At 39.1% G+C, this 14315-nt stretch overlaps 1 long non-coding RNA gene across 1 annotated transcript; it reads left to right on the forward strand.

Moving 5' to 3' along the window:
* The first annotated feature begins 3945 nt into the window (after positions 1-3945).
* LOC132772793 (uncharacterized) lies at positions 3946-13908 on the forward strand. Its single transcript, XR_009631272.2, has 3 exons — positions 3946-4269; positions 12210-12291; positions 13840-13908. It is a non-coding gene; the product is annotated as an uncharacterized lncRNA (long non-coding RNA).
* The last annotated feature ends 407 nt before the right edge of the window (positions 13909-14315 follow it).

Raw genomic sequence — 14315 nt, forward strand, 5'->3', positions numbered from 1 at the left:
TGAGGTAACTAAACAACCAAATAAGCTGATTGGACAGGCAGATGAATCCCACTTTAATACTTGTAAAAGTTTCCCCTTGGCATTAAGTCTAGTTGTGCACGACTCTGGGAGGTGTTGCTCATCTCCATTTCTAAGTCGAAGAACCGGCATTGTCTGTAAATTCTCCAAGGTCATCTGGCCGGCATGATTGAATGGCGCGCCGTTACCTTCCCACAGGAGCACTACTTATTAATCTACTTACATTTGCATGTTTTCGAACTGCTAGGTTGGCAGAAACTGGAGTTAACAGCAGGAGCTCACCCCGCTACCTGGATTCAAACTGCCAACCTTTCAGTCAGCATGTTCAGCAACTCAGTGGTTTAACCCACTGCACACTGGGGACTTTTTAACACTGGTACCATCCTACAAATATCAAAACAGCAGTCCAATTTGGGGGATGTGGATAACTTTTGAGGAAAACAGGCTGGATTTTATTTCTGTCTCCAATTTTTTTTCTAGCATTGCAGAAGTGAGATGCTGAAAATAATTTATACTTAGAATCCTTGTTTGTTGCCTGGCTCAAGAGGGGATGCCTGGCTCGAGAGCAGTACGTGTGAAAAAGATCTTGGAGTCCTCGTGGACAACAAGTTAAACATGAGCCAACAATGTGATGTGGCGGCAAAAAAAGCCAATGGGATTTTGGCCTGCATCAATAGGAGCATAGTGTCTAGATCTAGGGAAGTAATGCTACCCCTCTATTCTGCTTTGGTTAGACCACACCTGGAATATTATGTCCAATTCTGGGCACCACAATTCAAGAGAGATATTGACAAGCTGGAATGTGTCCAGAGGAGGGCGACTAAAATGATCAAGGGTCTGGAGAACAAGCCCTATGAGGAGCGGCTTAAGGAGCTGGGCATGTTTAGCCTGAAGAAGAGAAGGCTGAGAGGGGATATGATAGCCATGTATAAATATGTGAGAGGAAGCCACAGGGAGGAGGGAGCAAGCTTGTTTTCTGCTTCCTTGGAGACTAGGACACGGAACAATGGCTTCAAACTACAAGAAAGGAGATTCCATCTGAACATGAGGAAGAACTTCCTGACTGTGAGAACCGTTCAGCAGTGGAACTCTCTGCCCCGGAGTGTGGTGGAGGCTCCTTCTTTGGAAGCTTTTAAACAGGGGCTGGATGGCCATCTGTCAGGGGCGATTTGAATGCAATATTCCTGCTTCTTGGCAGGGGGTTGGACTGGATGGCCCATGAGGTCTCTTCCAACTCTTTGATTCTATGATTCTATGATTCTGTGTTCTTAATCCTTTGGTGACTTTCACCTGTTCTTTGTTTGCCCAAATTGTATTTGTAAATGCTCAGCTAAAGCAATGCTAGGACCTTGAAAACTGAAGGAAAAAGTTCATATAGGGTACAGATATTTTATTGGGGACAATGCTCTCATTTTACACCCCCATAACAGCTTTCCATATTTTTGGACTTCGCATTCTAGGAATCCTAAGCCAGCAAGGCCAAGTGAACAGTGACTCTGCAAATTGATGTCCTAAAATCTGGAGAGTCAAAGGTTGTGAGAACCACTGACATTGACTAAAACCTTGTGTCTCTTTCTTATTACTCAGTATGGTGTCCATTTTGTTTGTATTATTGCATCTTTTGTTGTTAGTGTTGTTCCCAAGCCAACCTGGGAAAGTTTCATCCTGGTACATTTTTACCAATTGAAAAAAAAAACCTTAAAGAGATCACAATCCTTTATTGTTGCAGCCAAAATGGGCAACAATCTCTCAAAAGCAGGCCCTCTTCAGCATTTAGATATTTCTATATGGAACCTACAAGCAACAGGCCACTATTTAGCATATTCTATATCTTACCATATGCATACTCAGCAACTCACGTACAATATCCCATAATAATAAGCTATTTCATTATTTCTGCTTCATTAACTTAACAAGTCTTTACCTGGAGGTGTGTTTTAGTATTGAAATTAGCCAAAGGTTACAAAAATTTAGAAACTTTCTATTGCTATTTCCACAACTTCTTTTGTCTCAGAGAAAGGCATTTGGAATCCAAAGAGAGAAATTACTCACCTCAAGCAAAGCAGTGGAACTGTGGCAAAAATATCAAAATCTAAAAATTCTAAAATCAAATGTAAATGTAAAATCTCTTTAAATCCCAAAAATATTGAATTAGTATGTAATTTTAAAGTGTCACTTTGTTTCAGGGCCCAGTGGCACAGTGGGTTAAACTGCTGAGCTGTTGAACTTGCTATTGGAATCTGCAGGACTGGGTGAGTTCCCCCTGTTAACCCTAACTTCTGCCAACCTAGCAGTTCGAAAACATGCAAATGTAGGTAGATCAATTGGTACTGCCTCACCGTGAAGCTAAACAATGTTCCATGCAGTCATACTGGCCACATGACCTAGGAGGTGTCTACAAATAACACAGGCTCTTCGGCATAGAATGGCCATCCCTCAGAGCTGGAAAGGGGAACCTTTATCTTTAGTTGTGTTTCAGTGTTTCTAGGCATTGAATGGTTGTCTTTGTGTTTGTGCAGGAATTCACCCTGAGTCTCCTTGGGGAGATAGGGTGGAATACAAATAAAGTATTTTATTGACACAAAAATACAATATGTCACAGCAAATGAGATCTATATGCTGGAATTATTATTATTATTATTATTATTATTATTATTAGAAACACAACAAGATTAGTACACAGCAAAAAAGATCACTATGCTGGCTGTTGTATTGAATCACACTTTGGACATTTCCCAAGTGTATAGGACTGTGTGATGTATACGTGAATAATGCATACAGATCCCAGTAGGGTGGCCTCTTTCAGCTGACAGATGATCACTTTGTCAGGCCAAGGTCTTGAGGCACTGCACCCAGTGTGTCAATCACACTGGGATCACCTTTACTGGCTTGTGCCAGAGTCTTTGCAGTTCGCTTTTTAAATCCTTGTACTGTGTCAGCTTTTTCCAGTTGTTTCTCTTCAACCCTGCTGTCACTTGGGATTGCAACATCGGCAACCCATACTTCGTTTTTTAACACTGTCGTGAGGTCAGGAGTATTGTGCTCCAAAACTCTGTCGGTCTGAATTCGGAAGTCCCAGAGTAGTTTAACGTGTTCATTTTGTATAACTTTTTCAGGCGTGTGATCCCATCAGTTCTTTGCCATATTATTGTTGTTGTTGTTGTTGTTATTGTTATTTATTAAAAATGGCTCTTTGAATTAATTTCACTTCCATTTTTTATTTTAAAACCTCTAAAAGATACATGTTCCCTTTATTACTCTCCAAAAGAGAAAAATAGGAACATTGGCAGTTACAGAAATAAATCTGAAAGTGTCCTGGTAAAAATGGTGACAGATAAAAATGAGTTTTTAAAAAATCCTAAAAGATCCCCCTCTGCCCTGTTGTTTATCATTTCTATTATCCAACTATCATTTTATTTTGCTTTTCTTCTTCTTAGAGGCAAATATTGTTTCAGGAAAAGAAGTATTCACTGTAACATGTCCACCAACAGAAGTTTAGCACCTGTCACAATCTTGAAAATGATATAGAAATTACATTAATTACATGCAACCAAAACTAAAATTAGCTGAGTCCCTCCGGCTGATGATATATTTTCTGATATGTTCCCCTGTGTCAAAATGCATATCACAATCCGTTTGTTTTGAAAGTCATTGCATAAATACAAACAATAAGTAATAACCATGTGCTGCAAATGATGCAAAGGATCTTTCAGCAAAAGTACCTCAACATCACTTAACAAGATATTAAGAATATGCTCACGGAAAACAGAGTGATATACTTTTTAAAGGGGGGGGGGGGGTGCAAATGCTGCTAATGATGAAAACAAATGAGCAAGATTTATCTTTTTGACAAGTCATGTGGGTGTGAATCCTTAATTAGCATATAACAGGTTTAGACTCTCATTTCCCCCATCGGGCGTGGGAATGACTTAAAGTCGAAAATCCCAGTTCTGTAATCTGCCAAGAAAGCCAAGAATGCTGTTTTAAAATGAACCTGTAATGGTAAAGATTGCAATCTCTCTTCTCAGCAAGGTTTTTATTATTTTTTATTATTACCGGTATTATTATTTTTAGGAAAAGCAAGTCATTTCATCTTCCCCAACCTCAGTGACCGTGCTTTGATGACAAGCCAGATGGCACTTGCTCCTTGCACCCGGTGCCAGAAAGCCTGATTGGAGCTGCAATTTACCTTCCGTGGTGAAGTGGAATGTCGGAGTGTACCACAGCTGCGGATTTGGCTGCCGCTAGTAGGTATGTGTGCGCACAGTTGGTTTCTTCCCAATTTGGATTCAGCAGGTAAGAGGCTGTGTCGGTACCCAGCAATTATGAAATTGGCATGCCCTGGATTGTTTACTCACAGTAATATTCCTACTGGACTTTATTAAAACACCATCTGTCGTGAACGCTACAGACAAAGAATCGAAACCAGAAACATCTCCCGACTGAGAGGGAGCTGAAATGAAAGCAATGCATATATACGTGCAACTGTGGTGCAAGATTAGGTTAATCTTTTCCTCCTTCTCTCTGAAAGGAAGGCAAGAAGGAAAGAGAAAGGGGGAATGTGTATATTTTTCTTAATAGATTTTGTGACAGTAGATAGACAGATAAAGAAGCTGATGGCCAAATATCGAGGTGTTCTGCCTCATGAGTCAGGGTGGCATAGAGGCAAAAGAACAGTTATGGGTGTGCAATTCACCACCATTAGCTTAGCAGCAAAATTATGCCTAAATGTTTTAACAACAGATAAGGACTGAACAGTATTCAAACACAAAAACATTCTGAATATTTAACACATAAGCTGATGAAATATTCAATATTAAAATTATTATAAACAATAATAGTACTAATATCAGGAATTGTATTTTCAAGGGGGTTTGGAGTTTTATAAGGATTTTTTCTTTGTCTTTCTTTTTCTCCCAATTTCTGATGTTATTTTTCCCCCAGATGGCAATAACGTGTCCCCTAATTACTATTCAGCAAGAGTGGCTAAGTGTCTTTTTTATGGCACACCATGACTATCATTCCAGTTTGAAATAAACACACAAACAAACAAACAGTCAGCAGTCTTAAACAGGTAACATTCCAATAAAATGCAAGAGAAGTAATTAAGTATGTGAATGCACAACAGAGTGGCACCAGGGCTTAGAAAGACCATTTCAGCTTGCCAAAAAGGCAGATGTCAGCTTTGGAATCATGTATGTGAAGTGAGCATGCCCACATGTAAACAAGGCATGGTCTATGCTGTTAAGATTCATGTTGCGATAAAGGGAAAGCAATGCCAGCCAACAACAGCCCCTGGGAGAAACATATAAGTGCACTAAAATGCCTGGATTGCTTAAGAACTGGTGTGTTGAGATCTCTCTGTGCCGAATAAGAATGATAGGCTATTTTGAGGGACCCATGGGGAAAATGAATACCAATATACAGAGTCACTGCTCCCTAATTTGCTCTTTAAATCTAGACAACAATCTCAGCTTCTGTGTATGGGAATACCTATAGTCCGTAGTAAATGGAAAACTTGCTTTCATTGAGCGCAAAATTAGCTACTTTGCTATGCTTTGTTGTGATCAGATAAAAACCAGGTAGTGTTCCTTAGTCAGATAGTTACTCTGCTCATCATTCATAGCTGCAACACGAAGGAACATTCTGCATACATGAGCAGGACGACACAGATGTTCAATAACAAACAGAACCTACATATTGCATCTAGGAAGGGATGTGTCTAGCAATTTCGGATTCTCACCATTTCTCATTTTTTACCATCCTAAATGTATGCCACACCAGTTTGTTAAATGTAAGTTTGCATAAAAATGTAAATGTGTAGTGATTTTAATTGCTTCACATTTCATTATGAAGCCATCTCTGGGAGGTGCTGCCCCACTGGCATACAAATAAAATAGATAGATAGATAGATAGATAGATAGATAGATAGATAGATAGATAGATAGATAGATAGATAGATAGATAGACAGACTTTCAAATCCAAACTGCAAAGTTTTGGAACACAATACACCAGACATCACAATTGTGGAAAAGAAAAAGTATGGATTATTGATGTTGCCATACCAGGTGACAGTTGGATTGAGGAAAAACAACAGGAAAAACTCAACCATTATCAGGACCTCAGAATTGAACTGCAAAGGCTCTGGCATAAACCAGTACAGGTGGTCCCAGTGGTCATCGGCACACTGGGTGGTGTGCAAAAAGATCTCAGCCAGCATTTAGAAACAATAAACATTGACAAAATCATGATCTGTCAACTACAAAAGGCCACCTTACTTGGATCTGTGTGCATCATTTGAAAATACATTACACAGTCCTAGACACTTGGGAAGTGTACAACTTGTGATTTTGTGATACAAAATCCAGCATATATCTCATTTCCTGTGACGTACTGTGTTTTTGTGCCAGTAAAATAATAATAATAATAATAATAATAATAATAATAATAATAATAATAACTTTATTTTTGTGTCTCACCTCCATCTCCCAGGGCATCTTACATGGGGACAAGCCCGATTAAAAAAAAAACCCAAAACCCAATATTACAACACTTGCCAACATATTTTTGCCTAAAATCAAAAATATCGTAACTTTTTTTCCATAACCAGGAGCAATAGTAAAACTATTTTGGTTTCAGAGAGAGAGAGAGAGAGAGAGAACAAAATTGTATTTTGTAGGGAAAATGGGAGCTTTTTGTAGAAAACAAAGAGAAAGTATCAGAAAATACTCACAAAATGACTCTTGGGACAGGGGATCCTTAAGAATTTCAAAACTTTGATTTCAAGATGCAAGATGAAAATAAACAAAGATTTATATTCCCAGTCAGAAATGAGTCATTTTATGAGAATCCGTACTATTACACCATTTAAAGCACTTCATTTGCTAATGTTGACTATCATCATCTTTTATAACATTAGCCTTGGGTTAACATTGGAGCTCTCCACTACATGAGAAGGTTTTGTTCTGTATGTTAGCTCAGTCTTTCAGTTTCTTTAAAGAACAAATTTCCAAAGCTGACTAGTCCTCTGCAGTAAAATGGATTTCATGAGCCACAGGTCCATTAGGAATTTAAATGAGGCAGCTAATTATGAGAACCAAGCTTTCTCCTCTCTTACATATATATTCTATGCTGAAACACCCTGTTCTGAGGAAGAATGCCAACATATTTTCACAGCCATTGAGATCCCCGCTGGCCACATGTTACAAGTCTGTATAGATGCCTTTGGCACGTGTGTCATTTCATAGCCTACCTGTGCTCTGGCACATGCTCAGAATGGTCTGTCACACTGTGCAAGGAAAACAGGCTCAAGCTGTATAACATCTGTGCCAGCAGTTCTGCATCCTTATAAATCATTTCACAGTTCTTACTGGGGCAACTAGGAGGAAAATGCTGGCATCATAAATGTAAATCATTTCCATTTCCTCTGGAATAGAATAATAATCACGCCGATTTGCCAGCTCTGCATTGTTCCAAGAAACAGGTTAATGGGACCAGTGGTCTTATGGCTCCTGAAAGAGAAGTAGGGAGCGAGAGTGGGAGGAAAGATTTGCTGAAGCTATGCAAAAAAAAGTGATTAGAATAATTAGGAAACCTCTGAGTGTAGAATTTGCATCCCAGGCACTCATGTTGTATGGTTGGTACGAAATCAACTGTACTGCAGGAAGTAACATTATTACTTCACTTCCTGGAATGTTTGGAAAAAGAACAGGAATCCCAGCTAATCAAGTGTCTCCCAAAGAGTTCATCAGTGTACTGGATTTGGTACTATTAGTAATGTGAACGTATATTTCATTTTTGATGTGTTCTTCAGAAACCCAGTAACATTTGCAGTTCTGTTTTGAGCTTGTCTTTTGATACGCATAGATTATATGCATATTTATTTCAAAACATGGCATTTTAAGTGCTACAAAAATATCGATTTGCATACATAATTGCCCCTCTTTCTGTGTCTGTTGTACTCCAAGGCAGGAGCACCTCTGTACTTAACTACCACACACCAGTCCAGGATAAATCAGCAAAGCAGTTTATTGAAGAGTATATAAAAAGGAGAGCAGAAAAATTGTAAGATATATCTAAGTCCAAAAGTATTCAATAGTCCATAAAATCCAAAGTACAAAAGTTGAATCAAAAACTAGGAATACAAAAGAATTAGGATACAACAAGACAACATAAAATCCAAAAGACAGAACTCAAGAATAATCCTTTAAACTTGAACAGCTGAAGATATGAAACTAGAAGTCCCTTGAAAAGTTTGGCTAGAGCTCAACCCAAGATGTTGCTTAAAATACAAGATTGACAAGTCTTCTGAAAAATCTTTTTTGTGTCTTTAATAAAGCCATTAAATCGTTCTGTTTACCCTTGCAAACTGATAAAGGCTTTTTCTCTAACAAGCGCATTGACCTTCGAAAGGTCTGAGAATCAATTCGTAGTTTACAAAGCTGTGCCTCCTATCTTTTGTCTCATTAGCCTCTTCCCCTGGCAATTCATCTCCTGAACTCGCGTCACTAGAGAAAGTTGAGCCCCTCTCTGGAATGTGGCCTTCACAAATTACAGAAGACACAGAGCCAGGCATGTGGCCGGGAGGGAGGGGGGCTTGAGGGGCTTCAGCCCCCTCGAAATTCTCATGGTGGTTGGCGAAAAGGCCTTACTGGTGCATTATTTAAACTGTTATGTTTATTCATATCATGATCTGATCACCATACTCAATATATCCCATATGCATGGGGGTATTGGGGTAATGATACAAAAGGTTTGCTAGGGTAGACCCTCTTTCACTCAGACTCAGCCTCGCCCCCCAAAAAAATTCAGCCCCCCCCAAAACCCCCCCTGAAAAAAACTCAGTGCCCCCCCCCCCCAAATCGAAATCCTGGCTACGGGCCTGCACAGAACACTCAATTTCAAGAGTTGAAATTACTTGCCGGCTCACAAGCTCAGAAGGTCCAGGAATCCCATCATCCACTTCCACTTCCTCATTGACATTAAGTACAATTATTGGCTGAATTACAACAATGCCTCTTTTAAATATATGCATTTTCCCAATGTATTATTATTAGGCATGTTTGTTACAATTAAATGCATTGCATGTCTCAGAAATTTGTGATAAGATATATCTTACATCATTGTTGATCTCAGCAGGTGTGAATTAGATATTTTGTTATACTTTTCTTTTCCTGCACAGAAAAATAATACACCAAGTATAACATAATTGTTGTTGTATACCTGCAAGTAGTTTCTAGATCATACTGACCCTAAGGTGGACCTATCAGGGGATTCTCTGGAACTGAAAGTGTGTGACTTACTCAAGGTAATGATGAAACTGATGAAAAGGTCCCCAGGGTGGTGGTTGCCAGTTGAGTTCTGGCAGGTTGGAGCAGATTCCCCTCAGAGAACCTCAGTGTTCAAAGCTAATTGTATGGGAGAAGGTGATCCTTTAGGTAACCTGGACCCAAACCATATAGGGCTTTAGAAGTCAAAACCAAACCCTTTGTACTTTGCCCGGAAACTAATTGACAGCCAGTGGAGTGACTTTAGGATAGGCGGAGTACACTCATTCCTAGAACCAGCTGGAGTTTTCGAACGTGGTACAAATGTAGCCCAATGTGAAGCACATTGCAAAAGTTTAATATTGAGGTTGCCAGTGTGTGCATTACCATCTTCAGGTCCTCCAAATTTAGAAAGGGGCACAGCAAGCGTATCAGCCAAAGCTGATAGTAAGCACTCCTGACAGCTGCATCTACCTGGGCTGACATTTGGAGAGACAGATCCAGGAGCACTCCCAAGCTGTGTCTACAGTCTTTCAGGGGAGTGTAACCCCATCCAGAACTGGTTGATATGCCTCCATCCCCAGATTAGGAGCCTTGATGGCAAGCACCTCTGTTTTGTCTGGATTCAGTTTCAATTTGTTTTTCTTCATCCAGCCCATTACCTCCTCCAAGCTATATAAAAGGCATTGAAGTTGCATTATCAGGAACTCTGTGTGATAAATTATAACAAGGAACAAGAAAGTATCAGGCACAATTAGATTGCAAAGTATTTACATCAGTTACTATAAGAGACTGTATCTCCTTTTTGGTGACTCAGGATGGCTCACTTTGGAACTATGTGCTGCTGCCATCATCATGACCCACATCTGAACTTTGGATCACAGCCTGAAATCCAGAATTGCAGTTGCAGAAGGTCTTTGCTTCATTGTTCACTGAAGTGAAGTGTTCCTTTTGAGAACAGCAACAGTCCAGAGTAGCTAAAAGATGCTACTGTGCTCTAACTGTTTGGCACATCTTCTCAGCTTTCCATTGGGTGAGCTGGAACAACTTTCCTTTTTGGCGCATAGGTTAGATAACTTCTCTTTGGCCCTGGAATCAATCGTTTTTCCCCCGATTCTGTCAAACATACAATTCTGGAAAATGAATAGAAAATGGTGAAAGAGGCAGGAGAAAACTTCAGCTAAATCATGCCTTTTAACAAAAAACAATGTTACCAAGCATATTTGGAGAAAGTCTCGGTAAATTCAGAAGACTAAACCATAGCATACAATTAGGCTTTAAACTATGAAGAATATCTTTGAGAACCAGGTCAGTTCTCTATCAAATCCAGAATTCTTATGGCCAAAAATACACTCAAAAATCTCATAGAATTATGGTAATGATAATGTATGTTTAAATATTTGCTGATTTATACTCAAAGGCTACATTTAATGCAGAGGTGGGGGCTGTTTCCAATGTCTGAATTCATAGCAGATTTTAGTCAAAACTCATAAAAAGCTGTCCGAGATTCTGAATACCATCCATCTAGTTCAGTGGTTCTCAACCTGGGGTCCCCAGATGTTTTTGGCTTTCAAATCCCAGAAATCCTAACAGCTAATAAACTGGCTGGGATTTCTGGGAGTTGTAGGCCAAAAACATCTGGGGACCCCAGGTTAAGAACCACTGATCTAGTTCGATGTAATAACAATAACATCAAAATTTTGGTCAATGGCATTATATAAATTCATTGTAGCCTCCCAATTACAAATAGTTGTAATAACATATAATTGTTATATTTCTTAATCCAAGATAGACAACAACAACAATAACACAGCAGTAAGGCAGGTCAGTCTTGGCATTCAAGTGGGATGAATCTCCCTTGCAGACAATACAGACTGCAGCTATAGTGTAGAAGTAATGCAATTTGATATCACTTTTACTGTCATGACTCAATGCTATGGAATCCAAGGATTTGCACTTTGGAGAGACACCAGCAGTCTAACAGAGAAGGCTAAAGACTATGTAAAACTACAATTCCCATGATTCCATAACATTGCGGCATGGCAGTTAAAGTGTCAAACTGCATTAATTCTACAGTGTAGATGCAGCCATCGTGAGGAGAAAGAGGTGTTTTGACTGCCTGTCAATTGTCTTTACATGGGACTAAACCAGAACATGTAAAACAAAAACAAAAATGACCATTCATTTGGGCCACACCAGAACTGTAAGAATCCAGGATCTCTCATGATAGGGTCAGGGCTGTTAGAATAATGCACTGATGATGCCTTCCAACACAGAGGTCCCTAGAGTAGATTGCTGTGCAGTGTGTGATCTACCCTAGTGAACTTGTTTGAAATATTAGAGAGAGAAGGGGAAAGAAAGGGAAGTGATAATAGACTTCTTTGTCATCAAAGGGTAAAGAAATGTGACAATCCAGAAACTGGTTTTAGGGCCCCATCTGCTAAACCAGAGAGAAATCAAGATTTTACAGTTCTATAAATATTTTAGTGTATGCCATCATTTATGAACTCTGGCAGCTATCATAAAATCTCTCTGACGTTTGTTACAACGGCATATAAGGCCAGAAAATTGCATCTCATGGTAAACCATAAAAACCTAAGTAAAAGCACCATTCCTTCCAGTATATTCTAAAAATATACAACCTCCCTGTCAGTACATGGCAGGGTAGTTACCATCCCAAGATGCCTGTTTCTCTCCCATTTTCTTTATCTGATCCTACCCTGGTCTTTACAAACCTTTTATGTTCCATAAATAGTAACCATCACAACAGAGCAGCTGAAATAGCCTTTACAGTGTCATAACATAACTGTACGTAAGAGACACCACAATGATAATGCTCCAAATATTATATGGGAAAGAAAAAAAATGTACATTGACCTTTTGTCTAATTACTTTGATATGACTTTTTATCATTCTGTGGCAAGTTTCAGTAGCATACTGAAAAAAAGAAACTAGCCTCGGAGATTTTCAGGACTGTGATCATCAAGCAGCAAAGAACCCAAGGCAGTAAGTATGAGAATGAGAATATGGAATGAAGTTTGTTCCAAGACTATAAGATGCCTAACTGTGATGGAGTAGTTTATATGTCTCTTTAAATGATCTGATCACCATACAACATGGAGCTTTATAATCCTTGGCAATGATCTAAAAGAGCTAAACCTATACACAAATCATAGTTTTGTGTATAGGAGAACTTCATTTTCATTTTATGGATGGGAAAATCTAACTTTCATTTCTCTCCTTTATTTGAATGTATTAAATCTCAATTTCTTTCCCTCCCTAACTTGGAAGCAGCTGCTTTTAGGAAATTCTTCAAAAGTGAACTACCAGGAAATGTTTTCCCCACTCAACAAATTCAATATGCACACCACTTACAAAATTGTAGTGGATAGTGTGGTCCCAAAAATGTGGTAACCCTCAATCTCAAGTCACATGATTGAAAAAAACAGTGTCCAAATTAAGACTTTAATGGCATAGCCCTAAAAGTCCTAGACTTATGTGGAAATATCTATCAGTATCTATGTGCCATCTGATCTCACCTATACATAAAAAGTGGCAGTGTAGATCCTGGACACATTTATGACAGAGGTCAAAGGTCCTACTTGTGCATACAGAAAGTCCCCAGGTTATGAAAAAAATAGGTTCTGGGTTGTTGTAGGTTTTTTCAGGCTATATGGCCATGGTCGAGAGGCATCCATGGTCTAGGAGAGAATGCCTCTAGACCATGGCCTTATAGCCCAAAAAAACCTACAAAACCCAGTAATTCCGGCCATGAAAGCTTTCGACAAAATAGGTTCTGTGGGTTTGTTAAGTTGAATTCGTCTGTAAGTTGGAACAGACATATGTTTAAAGTGTAATGCCTATCTATCTTTCTATCTATCTATCTATCTATCTATCTATCTATCTATCTATCATCTTTGGATAGCATAAGGAAGGGTTAACACCCTTGTCATGTTTGTTTTGTTGTCTATGCCTCTGTTCAGAAAATTTCACCCCACTTTCTGTCCCTGCAATATTGGGATTTTGAAAAATTTGGCTTTTGCGAAAACAAGATTGATCCCCCAGAAACTGTACATAAAATATTAATCCCTTTAACTAAAAAGGGTTTAACTAGGGATAAACAGTGAAGGTCTTCATGGGGCATGACATAGAAGTAGATTTCTCTTACCTCCTGTTGTCTTACCCCTGTTCTTAACTGTGAGTAACTTGTAATTTGGATATGTGTTACTCAGCAAGGGCCCATACTTTGTGATCCTCCTCCACCGTCTTGTTTGCTTCAGCTATCAAGGTTACCATCCACCAGACAGTGTCAACTGTTTGATTTGGATTCTTGCACTCCTGTTCATAAATAGAATATAACCCATCAAAAAGAATCACTGTAGAAAGATTTCTACATATGCCTTAACCTGGATAATCCAAAGGCAAATTGATAATTGATATTTTCAATACCCTGGCTGCACTCCAACATGTACAATTCAAAACGTAACCACAACCAGAATTGTTAATAGGCTACGTGGGAAGTGATGCTAAAAGCCTCTTTTTCTTATCTTCCAGATGCTGCATCTTCAAACAACAATTTATTTTCTCTTTGATGTATGCGTGGCGTCTGAGTTTAATCTCTGTGGGTGGGCAAATACATATATATATTTCATTTGTTTAATAGAACAACTGTATGAAGTGGATATTTGTGTATCTGTGAGTCTTGTGATCTGTATTTGGCACTGCAGTATAAAAACCACAGACTTTTAAAAACTAGCCTGAAAAACTCTATATAGGTCTCAGCAATGGCTAGGGGGGCTTTTGCATGATTGAAACTTGGGCGGCAGTTGCACCCATACCTTGATAAGTCAGACTTGACCAACTGTAGTCCATGCTCTAGTTGCATCCTGAATAGACAGTGCAAAGTGTGGTCAGGGAGATTCTTTCATTCAATCACTGAAGGAACATTGGATTAACCAGGTTTTCAAATTCCTCCTGAAGATTGCCATTGTGGGGGCTTGTGTAATGTCTCTGGGAAGTGAGTTCACCAC

Source organism: Anolis sagrei, chromosome 4 (assembly GCF_037176765.1).
Source record: "Anolis sagrei isolate rAnoSag1 chromosome 4, rAnoSag1.mat, whole genome shotgun sequence".
NCBI classification, from domain to species: Eukaryota; Metazoa; Chordata; class Lepidosauria; order Squamata; family Dactyloidae; genus Anolis; species Anolis sagrei.